Consider the following 14,897-nt stretch of genomic DNA (forward strand, 5'->3'; position numbering starts at 1 on the left):
GGCACTTGTAACTAGCATCACAGAAAAATGTGAGACATTTCATTTCATGTGAGAGTGGATCATTTCTTAAAAGTACCAGTCATTCTTTTAGGAATAAAACTTTTTTTAATGAAGGAAAGCTTTAATTTTGGACCCTGCGTGGGGTAGATTAAAAGTAAATGAAAGCATTTAGAAGAGAAAAGCTTCTGCTACTCGAGTATTAAAGAGGACCGATTATGCTATTTTACAAAGTCTTGATTTTGTTTACTAGAATAAGGTTTCATGCTTGAATGTTCAGAAACGCATTCTTTTTCACATATTCTCCATTGTTGCAGCTCCTCTCTTCCCAGTCTGTCAGTAATGCTTTATTTAGTTTCTGTCTCTATGAAACCCCTCCTGCTGAAAAGCACAAAGTGCTCTGATTGGTCAGCTGGAACAGTGTTGTGATTGGTCACTTGCTTTGAGCGTGTTTGGGAAATGTCACAGGAATTATATCATAACCGCGAGTTTAACACACTACTAACTAACTCAACCAGGACTCGCCCCTTTATTTTGGGAATGATTTAAATGAGGAGTATATTATGACGCGTTTGTTCCTGGGAGAAAACTCAAGACTACAATGGAGGCGTTTCAGCCAGGAGTTCAGAAACTTCAAACAGCAACATTACACGCTAAAGAAAGTTGAACATGAAAAAAAACATGATGGGTCCTCTTTTAAATTATTTTAAATGCAGTAGGGATCTTTTAGCATGGCATGAACTTGTCTAAAAAGTCATTTGCTACATGCTAATACTGTATGTTGCTATTGACAAGCCCAGTAACAAAGCCGCTTTAAGACAAGCATCAAAAGTAATCCCGTTTTTTTAACGGGTGTCAATGGAGGAGAGGCTTTACCACGCTGAATAAACTGCTTTTGTAAGGAAACAGCTTATTTAAAGGGCTCATGAATTGAGAAATAAACTTTCCCTTGAGCTTTTGAAACATAAAAGGTCATGGTATTATAAGAATATCCTGTAAGTATCAAAGCTGAAAACTTCCTTGTTAGTCAAAGAAAAGCTTTTATAAATGAAAATGTATATGACCATCCAGTGAATATTAGTTTCTGTTCCTCTCAATTCCGATTTCGTTTTAACTCCTACGGTGGCCGATTTAGTCCAAGATTAACATGGCTTCCAGTTCGACCTCGTCCACATTCGACACGGTGCCATCGAGTGTTAAAACGCGAAAGGCGAAGCTTGAATTTACGGGTATGTCCCTCTTTGGCTAATGTACTTTCAAGATGGAGGGGCAACATGGCGACCTGCATTCGAACCCCTCACATGGGATATTATAAACTTACGAGAATACTTTATTACTTGAAAGAAGTAAATATACATTAATGAGCACATATATTTTTGAAAGAACTAAGTGTCTTTAGCTAAGAATAAACTAAAAAAGTTACACAGTGTAGCTTTAACTTTATTTTTAATGAAGATCCAGCTCACGTGGGGAAGACATTGCGTTTGTTCCTTAATTTCACCACGGATTCGTTTGTAAACAAGAGACTGGATTTGCAGACAGGTTGAGATTACGTGACTGAAAGAAGCAACACACTAATGTGAGTAAATAAAAAAAAAAAAAATGTGATAGTATTGCATTGTTACAGATCGTATTAATTATGTGTACGTGTCTAACTGAACATACCTTAGCACGCTGTCAGTACTCGCAAAGCCCAACGTCCCGGGCAATGTGTTTTCCAGACGGGCTACCAAAACGTGACTTATCTCAAATAGTGAAATAGCATTCCTTTCTTGATGTGCGTGGTTCACTCTTTTGACTTGATATTTGAAGGAAAAAAACAATCGTGGAAGTTTTGATCATGCTGTCTGCAACGTACTTGGTGTATGTGTGTGTCATTGTGTTTGTTTGTCTCATTCCGGTTGCCGATTTCCCACACGCTTTCAAAACAATTCCCAAATGCACTGACAGGGGAGCTGAAGCTCATTAAATATGCAAATATTATCCAATCCTAGCCGTGGGCGTTTACTTCCAAGTCTTCAGTGCGGCACGCCCATAAAAACCGAGCGTTACAGAAGAGAGCCTCAAAACCATGGCAGAAAATAGCCTATTACTTATTCATTATGATGTTTTTGAATGTAAAAACCACGCAAACATCATAAGTTGACCTCAGACAACAGTATATATATTTTTTTAAAAGCCAGTTCAGGACACCTTTAATTAATCGACAGTCTATCAGCTAATCTTCAACATGTTTGCCCTTAAACATATGTTTTGTTGATCTATTTTTAGAGTTTACTCCAAAAGAAATGCTGTGTTTTATAAGAAAAGTCACAGACGATCGCTTAACTGGTAGAATTCAGTTTATGGCACTTCTCATTCATTTCTGTGGTATCCACAAACAGTGATTGACTGTCACACAACGAAATTCAGTGACGTCAAGGCTGTAATGTGATTGGTTATCAAGGCACACATGATCCAAGTTATTCTTTCTCCAATTGTAGAGCCACGGAGTCTCGCATCTCCTAATAATAAAACCAAATCTTATCCCACGATGATTTGCTCACCTCACACAACCCTATTCAACCCTTTCATTCCAAATTGTCCTTAGGTAAATAATGGGTAACCCTCATCTTATTAGCACTTAACCAACCATTACTCCGCATTGCTTTGTTCACACACTATCAGGAAGGAGTGTCTTTGGAAGTTCATTCAGGTCATCAGAGAATTTCAGGAAATGAAGTGTTTGGAAACATCTGGGGGCTCATTTATAAAACGCATGTACGATCCGTTTTGACAGGGAGCTTGAGAAGACAAGAACAATTTAATACGGTCGTATTTCAATTATGCATGCGTCACATAAACACATTGTTTTGAGTCTATCCTGTAGATTAATATTTATGGATATCTGCGAGATAACCGTCAGCTGGAATATGTCAAGCACGAGGAGGAGAGAGAATCATTTATTACCTTAAATGAAATGAACATAAATCAGCATGCAGATGAATGAGCCTCGTAACAGGCTCGTATTTAGAAGGGTTCCTGGCCTACATTTCCCCATTCATCCTTTAGTCTCGTCTGCTATTGTTGAAATCAAATGGAAAATGAATGATTTGATTAAATTAGTCCGCTAAATGCAGCTTAATAAATGCCAAGAGCAAACAGAACACAGTATAGGGAAAAAAAAACATTGATGTCTTAGTTTGTTCTGGCTTTATTTGCATGTATGCAGGAACAACAGCTAAACCTATTTTTGGAATAAATGTTCAACGGGAATATGGACTGTAATTGAATCGTGCATTCTATCACTGGTTAACAGCTAAACTTTTTTTTGCATGAATTTTATATTGCATTCTGTATAGGTGGAGTTTCATTTTTTGGTGATTAATACATATTTTAAAAATTATTTGTAGGAATCAAATTGGTCTAATTGGAAGCTTTACAATAAGGTTCAACATTAGTCATTGCATTAGGTCTCATGAATATGAATTTGTTTTTAAATTTTTGTATAGTTTTTTAAATGTATTTATATACTTTTTAAATACTTGGTTAATGTAAAATGTAATCCTACCATAGAAATAAAAATGTGATAATACTTTTTTTAACATTTCAACAATGTTAACAATGAACAAATGTGAAGTAACAACGAACAAAATTAAATGCATAAATAGATGTTAAGAATAATTATTAATAATACTAGTTTAATAATAGCAGATTTTTAAATGAAATTAAATGAAATGCTATTTTTGTTCATTGATAGTTAATGATGCCAAAAGCTTTAACTAATGACACACACACACACACACACACACACACATATATATATATATATATATATATATATATATATATATATATATATATATATATATATATATATATATATATATATATATATATATATATATATATTATATATCAGCTGCACCACACATATTCACACATATTTACACCACTACACATTCAGTGTTATTTTTATAGCAGTGTCTCTCTTTCTTCCACCCTCAATAAACTCCCTGTTTCCATAGACCATAACCTGGGTGTAAACAAGACGTTGGGTTTGTTATGTGCCGCGGTCAGTATAATTTCATTGCTTTGCCAACTCTGGCCAGAATTAGTCCATAAGATTTTTAAGCCCTCATAAAACCCATGATGACTTTGGGTTAGTGTTGATATGGTGGTTTTGGTTTAGAGAGCTTTTATATTTTACGTAAACCCCCTTAAATGAGAGTTTGATTAGACGCACAGCCTGTGATGTCAACAACAAAAGATATGAGAAGCATTTCCTCCTTCTGAAAAACCTTAAGGTTTTATTATTTGTATTGAACAGTTTTATCTGCTGTTCAGGACCCCATCAGAACAGAACTGGGACCCATTTTTAGGGTGTAACACACCAGTTGAGAAACACATTAGACCAGATTATTTACTGTAAATGCTGCACGTAATTTGTATTTTTGTTCGATTGCTGCTAATGTTTTGCTTTCAGTCCTTATATACACTAAATGATCATCAACATTGTCAAAATGAATGTCATTTCCTGAATAAATCAGCCTGTTGGTTTTGTCTGTGATGGACGTATGTGGATGCATACTCGTCCAAGTTTCTTTCTTTCTTTGCTGCCTTGGGTGACACACTCGGCTCTTTCTCAGCAAGCTCTGCTGTTAAATGAGAAACATTAAGAGAATACAGTCTGTTTGAAATGTGTGCTTTCAAGACGGCGCTGTTCTCATATTACTCAAACATTCTGGGCAAGGATTGTTCTCTAACACCCAGTATTAAACTTCTGCACTTTCAGCCTGAATCTAAAGGTGATAATACACAGGGCAACTTTTTGAGCAATGTTGCTGGGCAATGTTTCCATCACGAGCCCACGACCGATCTAAAGTATCCGGATAGAAATGTGCACAGCAACATTGCTCGAAAAAGTTGCCTGGTGTATCATCACCTTTAAGGCTTCTTCCGATTTTGTTTTGTAGATAGTTTCAGTCTTAGCTGGGCTATTTTTGGTTCGCAGCCGTTTTTTTCTATTTAAAGTGTAGCTTAGTAGGGCTGGGCGATATGGAGCAAAAAATACATCTCGATATCTTTACAGGAAAAATAACCCCCCAAAAACTACTGCAAAAACAAATATGCCAAATACCACAAAGTCTTTTTTTTATGGAAGTGCAAAGAGGTAGTTCATTTATGAAAAAAGTGCTTTTGCGACATTTAAAAAAAAAAAATCCCTGTATACAAAAATAATTATTTAACTGTAAAATAAAGGAAGAAATAATACATATTGCCTTCATTCAAAAGTAAAACAACTCAACTCAAGGTAGGCAGTGCATATAGGAACAAAAGTGCTTCTGCGACATTTAAGATTAAAAAAAAAAATCCCTGATTACATAAATAATAATTTAACTGTAAAATAAAAGAAATAATACATATTGCCTTCTTTTCATTCAAAAATATGGATCAAGTGTTTTTAGTATGCGTATAAAGCCACGTTGTTCAACGACGGAAATGGGTGCCATGTCCACCGCTATATGAAATGCCACGGACTCGGTGATGTTACACCACCTTGCGTTCTTTCTTTCATATTCTGCACTCTTTTTGGAGTGTTATCTTTGTAGTGTGTGGAGTGTTGCCAGAGCTAGTGGGTTTAGTGGCCGGGATCCTCGTATGCGAGTTTGTGCCTTGTCTGTAAATGGTGGAAAAGGTTTGTGGTGCTAGAAGCTTTGGTTGGCACCAACTTTCGGCATTCACGGCAGTAGACATCTGTCTGCTGTTCGTCTGATGCCTTTAAACCGAAGTATCTCCATATAATGGAGTCAGTTGTCATTTTTTTTTTTTGACGAGTTCTGTAGCCTCCGGGCTTTTTGCGGACGCCGCCATGTTCAATGAGACAACACGCGAGGGGAGGGGCAACAAAAGCAAGGAGGCGGGGGCGAGCACAGCACAGAGAAGGCAAACAAGCAAAGTGGCGGAATCAGAATTAAATATAAACAATATATCGACATATACGATATGTCAAAATCCATATCGTGTTTAAAAAATATCTCGATATATTTTAAATATCCAGATATCGCCCACCCCTATAGCTTAGTAGTCTGGCTATCACCAGACCAAGCTCAATTAAAGATTGAACATTGATCTGGGGAGTCTGCTCTGTATTTTCTACTGCACAAGAGGCGTGATCAATGGGCATAAATGAAAAGACTCTGTACGCAATTGGATAGTCCTTCAACCAATCAGACCACAAGAGGCGTGATCAACGGGGCATCGATCCATCCGTTCTCTATCCGTCATCGTGTTAAACCCGCCAATAGCGCGCCAGGTGGATAAGCCAGTCTGTGATTGATTCCCGCAAAAGTGTAACAGAAGCAGTAGAAATGAATGTACATGTTTCCAGACTGTTTCCATCACGGCGTTCTCTCCATATTTACGATTCTTTGCATCCATTAGCCTACAATGCTCTGGATCCTTCACTGCTAACTGAAAATAACTCGCTCCCGATAAACGTTCACTCTTTGAAATTCAATATAAGCCAACACCTTCATAACTAAAAGTTTGCTAAGAAGTATTTCCTACTAAAGCGGTATTTGACTCTGGGAAGCGTATCCACAGCAGAGGGTGGGAGTGGCCTTGGACCGCAACATGCCCAATGCATTATGGGGGTTGAAGTTTTCCTACCTATTTGGCAAAAGGGAAGACGCTCACACTGCGTTGATTCTCATGCAATGTTAGGCACATGTTTAGGCCTGAAACCTAAACTTATTGGTAACACTTTAGGCATCATTCGTTAACTACATCAGTTAAGCTGAACTAATAATCTTTGTAATGTCAACATTTACTATATCATTTTTAAAATGAAAAGTTTGTGATGCATAATGCACTGTGAGCTAACATTTTTATTAACTAACATTAACAAAAAATAAATGTTGTGAAAATGTATTGCTCACTGTTAATGGTAGTTAATACATTAATAAATGAGAAGGTGTTGCCAACTTATTTTAAACTTTTTTCAGTTTTTTTTGCCTCCTTTGCAAACACTGCGGTTTCCTTCAGGAAATGCACATCTTGTTTCAATCTTCAGAAAGAACTGAATGTAGGATTTGTAATTCAGTAATCCTAAGCACTAACTGGTTAAAGGTCTGAACACTGTAGCAAGCAAGTGTATGTATATTTGTGCTCTGTTTACTGAGATTAATCTGAGAACGACTTAACTCTTTGCCTTGGCTTCTACTAGTCTGCCTATCACAGCACTGCAGCATCTCACACACACACACACACACACACACACACACACACACACACACACACACACACACACACACACACACACACACACACACACACTTAAGGCCAGGCTTATTGCCACGGTGATGGAAAAGCCATCAAATATCTGATCCAGTGAAATACAGAGCCCAGCAGAAAAAGGGATAGGTGCTCCTGTGCTGGAGAAATACTGACACGTCGCACTTTACTTCTGATGCTGCAGTGTGTGTGTGTGTGTATGTGTGTGTGTGTGGCTGTCTCATCTCCCTCCCTGGTTTATCTGCTGCTAGTCACCACTTGTTACACACCGCAAGTGCACAAGCATTCACTGAGGAAGTAATATCCATGCTTGGATGCGAGCAGAGGGCCGTTGCTCTGGTTGGGTTTGATGTTGCGGGGTTTCATGCAGCGTGCAGACAGAAGCGGCTGATTCCAGCCCATAGCTGAAGTGTTGAGTCTTGCGGTGTGTTATCTGACTCTGGCATATGTTACTCACTGGATGGATTGCATTAGGCTGCTTGACTTGACCTCAGTGTCATTTAGTGCTGGTTTTCATGCTGCATCGATTGTGATGGAGCTGAAACTATAATGCATGAGGTGACTGTGTCCAAGTTATGTATTTCAGAAATGTGTATATATACAAAGCACACAGTTAGCTAACAATGTATTATTAATCAATGTAATAATGGGGTAAGAATACATGTGATTAGGGTATATAGAAAATTGAGCATGATAATATTATTATTATTATTTTTTTACACCACTCTTGAATCTGAGCATTCAGAAATGTCTGTATAAGGACTGCTTAATTGCATATTTTTTACTTTTGTTCATAACAACATGGCTGATTATTTTCTGCTTAAGACTCATTAGGGGTTTATATTATGATAATCAACAGTTGATTGTACACCTACTTGTATTGATTATTCATTGAATCATTATTATACATGAAATATGACTTAACTATGCTGTGTATTTGTATGCTTATTGGAGTGTCGTTAGCTAATGCCAAACTCGGTTTTGGAGTCACAATACGCAGTTGTTATGCTTAATGAGTCTCCGTTCATAACAGTTTCAAAACGCAGGCCGCTCGCATAGATTACACTGTAAACAAACAGCGACCTGTTTATTGAGGTGAGAGAGCAGGCAGCCGCCGATCCCGCTCTTGACATTTAGCCCACGGCGAGCGCACTGTCAGAGCAGCGGCTCCATTTTTCATTGCTCTGACATTTTTCTCATTGTTAGTCTGGAGGTATTAGACAGAGCTCCTCCACGCCGAGTTAAAATGGCTGACAGAGGAGATTGTGTGGAGGAAGTGGGCTCTGACACCGGAGGGACAGGGATAAGCTCGGCTTGTCACTGTCTGACACGTGGGCTGAGTTCGAGGAGCTGCTTACCGTTTTAATGGCCACCAAATGAGAAGCCTTTGGTCCACAGTGTTGCACGCGCATTCATGTCTGCAGTGTTTTTGGTGAAGAAATAGGCTGTTTCATCTTTGACAGGGATGCGACGCGTGGAGAGCGGATTATAATGGAAGCGAACAGGCAATCAGGCCTCTAATGATCATTTTAGAAGCAGCAATGTTTACAGGAACAACCATTAGACGCTTGATGGCATGTTGCACTACTAAAAATAAAGGTTTTAGGTGCTCCCACGTTTATGGAAAACCTGGAAATATTAGGTGATTAAAAAACAAAAAACGTGTTAAAGCAATGCAAGTATTTGGATGCTTTTTGACACTTAAGTCACTCTAAAAATGATTTTTCATTAGATATTTTGATTAACCCTCTGCTGCTCTTTGTCGTGACGGTCATTTCAATTAAAAAAATGTACTATAGTTCGATAATGTTTTTTTTTTATTTAATATTTTGTATTTTAGGGTATTTTATGATACTAAATTATATTTATGGAATAGTTATTATCCATTACCTGTTAATCACTTTTTGAGCATGGACCTGAAAATGAAATTTCTAACTTAAACTGTCAATAATCTTGAATGCTTTGGAGCACAGATTTAAAGGTGCAGTATGTAAGAATGACAGCTAGTGGTTGAAATGGGTACTGCAGTCCAAATTCAAAATATTGTTTTCCCCGCCCCCTCCTCCTCAGACTCGACGTTCACGCGGGTTGCCAAATTGTGGACACACAACAGGAACGAGCGCAATTGACAATGGAAGGCGAGGAGACTTACACTGTAAGTTGATGAGTTAATTTATCCACGTTTTAATAGAGATTTTTAGGTGGATGGTGAGGCTTTTTAAGTCGGGTCGAATCTGCGATCTCTGACCCAGTTTGTTTGCTGGCTTCCTTGGCAGCAATACCCTGTGTTTTCCACCAACTGGCAACCTGTGGTGTGGAAATACTATTGGGTTAAACTGGCACTGTGCGGTTTCACACAGACCAAAACATAAACACAGATTCCGACACGGAACGCACATTTCAAAGCAGAATAACTGGCTGTAGCATTGCTTTCCTGAGTTTGTGAACTCAGCATGTTTCCTAAATATCTGCAAACATTATTGTATTTTTATGCTTTAGTCAAAAACTTACATACAGCACCTTTAAGTTTGGTCTCTTTTTAACCCTCTCGAGTCGGCCGTCGTGCCGGCGTGATTGGAAGATTATTGCTGAAGTGAAAAAAAAAAAACATTTAAAAAAAAAACTTTTTAAAAGAATGTTGCTTATTGTTATGGAAAGTTCACAAAAATACTATTTTAAATTTTTATATGAAATATATATTTTTCAACATTTTCAGTCTAAACAAGCTGAGTTCCGAATTTGAGGTTGATATCTCAAAAAATGAGCTTTCAGTAAGACTTTGTTTGGACGCAGTACCAAACACTTCCACTAGATGAAATTCTTCTCCCATTCATTTCCATACATTACAATAGTGTGACTATTTTTTTCAGGACCATTTAAGCTTTTCGAATAATGTACATGTGCCAAAACCTTTACCAAGTTTCGTATCATTACGATACGGAAAAAAAAAAAAATTCCGGTCAAAAAAAATGACAGAAGAGCACCAGAGGGTTAAAAGGGGTGTTTTTGTCTATTGAAATAATATTCATACATTATTATCCAAGTGTCCATATATGTTTTGGTGCACAAAAAAACTCCCTATTTATTATTTAATATATATTTATATTGTATTATTATATATAATGAAAATATTTCAAATAAACATGTAACGGTATCGGGAACCAGGAACCACTGAAGAAACTGAAGATGAAAATCCAAACTGAAACTTTAATAATGTTGCTCAGGAACAGACAGACGACCAGGGAAACACACTCTAAGACACAATCATACCCCTATACCCTTAAATAGGGCACTATTTGAAGGGACAGCCATTTGTAGTAGTGTCCGAAACCATAGTGGACGTTATTGAGTGCACTCATTCAATCCCACATTGCACCGCAATAACGAGTGTACAGACGATGGACACACAACGTCTGTCCGAATTCACTCACTCGTTTCCATTCACTCCTTCAAGTGAACTGTATTAGTGGACTAACGAAGGGAACAGTGAATGAGGGTTTAGGGGGCGATTTCGGATTCAGCCAAAGACTGAAGGTGAGGGTGCAACTCAAGTAGTGAACAGAAACAAGACAAACTAGACACAGCTGGGGAAAATGTACTAATGAGGGTAACCATGGGAACAAAATGAACAAAGGAGCACAGGAAAGAATCAAAATACAAACTGAAAGTCCAAAACACAAACAGAACTGTAACAACACAAATACCATTAATTTTTTGGTGTGTTCCTGTGTGCATGAAATATTTTTTTTTTTTATATTTATCCATTTGATGCAATCCATAGGCAATTTAATTACCACATTAAAATCATAATATTGCTTAATTTTATTGCAAATAAAATCAAAATAAAATAAATTATATTTATTTATAACTAAATAACTTATTATTTAGATTTTTTTCAACTTTTAAATAATGTATTTTAATATTTTACAACGCAATTAAATTGTTGCAAATATATTTGGAGGATTCACCATATTCTCCAGCTCTACCAATGTATTCTTGATATGTTTGTCTGAAGAACTTCTCAATTTAATATTCATATTTATACGTTTTTAATTTAGCACATTTTCAAAGTTCAGCACTGTTTTAATTATGTTTTTTTTATCCAGTATCCATTTTAAATCGGTCGATTAATCGGTTATCGGCAAGTGCGGTCCAACCTAGTTATCGGTATCGGTAAAATCCACTATCGGTCGACCTCTAAAAAAAAAATGACAGAAGAGCAACAGACGGTTAAAAGTTTTTTTTTTTGCCTATTGAAATAATATTCATACATTATTATTCAAGTGTCCAAATACGTTTTGGGGCACAAAAAAACCCCTCACTATTTATTATTTAACTAATAAATAGTAATGTATTTTAATATTTTACAACTCAATTAAATTGTTGTATGGAGTATTCACCATATCCTCCAGCTGTATCAATGTATTCTTGAGATGTTTGTCTGAAGAACTAGAGCACATTTTCAGCAGTTGTTGTTTCTGCAGTGTAAACGCCCATGCATTCTCGTTTCAGTCACGTACAGATCCGTAGCTGGTGTTTTGTTTCAGTAGTGTGTGTTCTAATGAGAGTGGCCTGCGGATTAGTGGCAGTTGTCGGAGGACATCCCTGTTGCAGTGCTGGGATTGCATCAGCTCTGATGAATCTAATCCTGGTGACTTTCAGGAGCGAGCGGGCGGAATGCTAACAGCCCAGACTGTCAATATCAATGAATCGCGTATACATCTCGAATCCTTCCCGGCCCACAGCGCACCATATCCACACAGATGACACTCAGAGCTCAAGTGTTTTCTGTTCGACTGAGCCCATGACAGACTCAGTGCAAGCTAAAGTAGGTGACATGTACTAGCAAAAGTCTCTTTTGGAGTGAAAATAAATAAATGTCTTGTATGACCGTGTTGTTCAGAATATAAGACGATTTACCTTTTTGGAAAAGACCAAATCTGGTCTTTTATAAAGAAAATGCTTTTATTTGAAAATCATTTTCATATTGCCTATTTTTCACATTTTAATTTTTGTATTGAAAGTATGGCAAACATTGGTAAAAATGTACTCACATTTAAACGGCATACCATAAAAATAACCCACTGTCCTTATTTCCAGTAGATTTCACAATGACTTTTTTCCGTGCAGATGTTGGCATGTCAGGTGTTTGATCCGCATCTGAATTTCTTTAGGCCGATCCCATTGTGCTGAAAAGACAGCAGTTTCTCCCTGAAGTCGGAGCGCAAGCGCTGGGCAAGACTTGTTCTGTGGTGTAATGCCACTCCATTACGCCACATCAAAACGGCCGCTTCGAAGAAATTGACAGGCAAGTGTGTCAGTAAGTAGCTGAAATAAGAAATGAGTTGCCTCGCTGGTGGGTATGCTCAGCTCTTTGGTGATATCCAGTGCCTTCAGCTCGTTGACGGCTCTGGTTATGGGCAGCCTCTCTGTTGTATCCTGGCTATGTACTGACACACTTGCCTGTCAGTTTCTTCGAAGCAGCCGCTTTTAGGGCCGCGGTAAGATTTTCTTTGACTGTTAGTCTTTTTGGGCTCGCCGTCTTCTAACATTACATTCTAAAGCCTTGTTTATACTTTGGCCTGGCTCCGCAGTTTATACTTGATGCGCTCGCCGTTGTACTTTTCTTTGAAGCGACAGAGGGCGACTTGGAGTACCTGTTCTATAAAACATCAGGAAACAGCAGTGAGAAGAAGTAATGTACACAGGTGACAATATTTATTTTAGTACACTTCACCAAAAACCACACTACAAAAGAATCATGTAAAACTCAGTAACCTTGATATTATTTCGTGTGACATTAAATCCAAATGTATGTACACATGTATACAACTAAATTAGCAATCTCTTAACTATTTCCTAGTTTCACAAACACATTTAAAAAAATAAATTAAACATTGATCTTTATTTTCAATAAAAGGTCTTATTTCTGCTTTTGTAGGCTCATTTTGTAAATATAAACTCTGATCCCGATGGCGTAGTTTTTGCCGTGCGCACTCTACCACCGCCCACTCCGCGATGACGTCACTTTTGTCGCACTCAACCACCGCCCACTCCGTGATGACGTCACTTTTGTCGCACTCAACCACCGCCCACTCCGTGATGACGTCACTTTTGTCGCACTCAACCACCGCCCACTCCGCGATGACGTCACTTTTGTCGCACTCGACCACCGCCCACTCCGCGATGACGTCACTTTTGTCGCACTCAACCACCGCCCACTCCGTGATGACGTCACTTTTGTCGCACTCAACCACCGCCCACTCCGCGATGACGTCACTTTTGTCGCACTCAACCACCGCCCACTCCACGATGACGTCACTTTTGTCGCACTCAACCACCGCCCACTCCGTGATGACGTCACTTTTGTTGCACTCAACCACCGCCCACTCCGTGATGACGTCACTTTTGTCGCACTCAACCACCGCCCACTCCGTGATGACGTCACTTTTGTCGCACTCAACCACCGCCCACTCCGTGATGACGTCACTTTTGTCGCACTCAACCACCGCCCACTCCGTGATGACGTCACTTTTGTTGCACTCAACCACCGCCCACTCCGTGATGACGTCACTTTTGTCGCACTCAACCACCGCCCACTCCGTGATGACGTCACTTTTGTCGCACTCAACCACCGCCCACTCCGTGATGACGTCACTTTTGTCGCACTCAACCACCGCCCACTCCGTGATGACGTCACTTTTGTCGCACTCAACCACCGCCCACTCTGTGATGACGTCACTTTTGTCGCACTCGACTACCGCCCTCTCAGTGATGACGCCACTTTTGTCGCACTCAACCACCGCCCACTCCGCGATGACGTCACTTTTGTCGCACTCAACCACCGCCCTCTCCGTGATGACGTCACTTTTGCCGCACTCGACTACCGCCCACTCCGCGATGACGTCACTTTTGTCGCACTCAACCACCGCCCACTCCGTGATGACGTCACTTTTGTCACACTCAACCACCGCCCACTCCGTGATGACGTCACTTGTGTCGCACTCAACCACCGCCCACTCTGTGATGACGTCACTTTTGTCGCACTCAACCACCGCCCTCTCCGTGATGACGTCACTTTTGTCGCACTCGACCACCGCCCACTCCGCAATGACGTCACTTTTGTCACACTCAACCACCGCCCACTCCGCAATGACGTCACTTTTGTCGCAGTCAACCACCGCCCACTCCGTGATGACGTCACTTTTGTCGCACTCGACTACCGCCCACTCCGTGATGACGTCACTTTTGTCGCACTCAACCACCGCCCACTCCGTGATGACGTCACTTTTGTCGCACTCAACCACCGCCCACTCCGTGATGACGTCACTTTTGTCGCACTCAACCACCGCCCACTCCGCGATGACGTCACTTTTGTCGCACTCAACCACCGCCCACTCTGTGATGACGTCACTTTTGTCGCACTCGACTACCGCCCTCTCAGTGATGACGCCACTTTTGTCGCACTCAACCACCGCCCACTCCGCGATGACGTCACTTTTGTCGCACTCAACCACCGCCCTCTCCGTGATGACGTCACTTTTGTCGCACTCGACTACCGCCCACTCCGCGATGACGTCACTTTTGTCGCACTCAACCACCGCCCACTCCGTGATGACGTCACT

The 14,897-nt window shown here is 39.7% G+C and overlaps 1 protein-coding gene across 6 annotated transcripts in view; it reads left to right on the plus strand.

The window, feature by feature from the left end:
- inpp4b (inositol polyphosphate-4-phosphatase type II B) overlaps positions 1–14,897 on the plus strand; it is a 308,267-nt gene that overhangs the window by 103,432 nt on the left and 189,938 nt on the right. Inside the window, exon 1 of one of the 6 annotated variants that reach the window (XM_079812756.1) lies at positions 9,337–9,427. The exons of the other annotated variants lie outside the window; for them this stretch is intronic. The gene's annotated coding sequence lies outside the window, so the exon portion shown is untranslated. Of the gene's footprint in view, positions 1–9,336; positions 9,428–14,897 lie in introns of those variants that run through there. 6 annotated transcript variants of the gene reach the window in all.

Source organism: Gobio gobio, assembly GCF_949357685.1.
Source record: "Gobio gobio genome assembly, chromosome: 3".
In the NCBI taxonomy this organism is placed as follows: Eukaryota; Metazoa; Chordata; class Actinopteri; order Cypriniformes; family Gobionidae; genus Gobio; species Gobio gobio.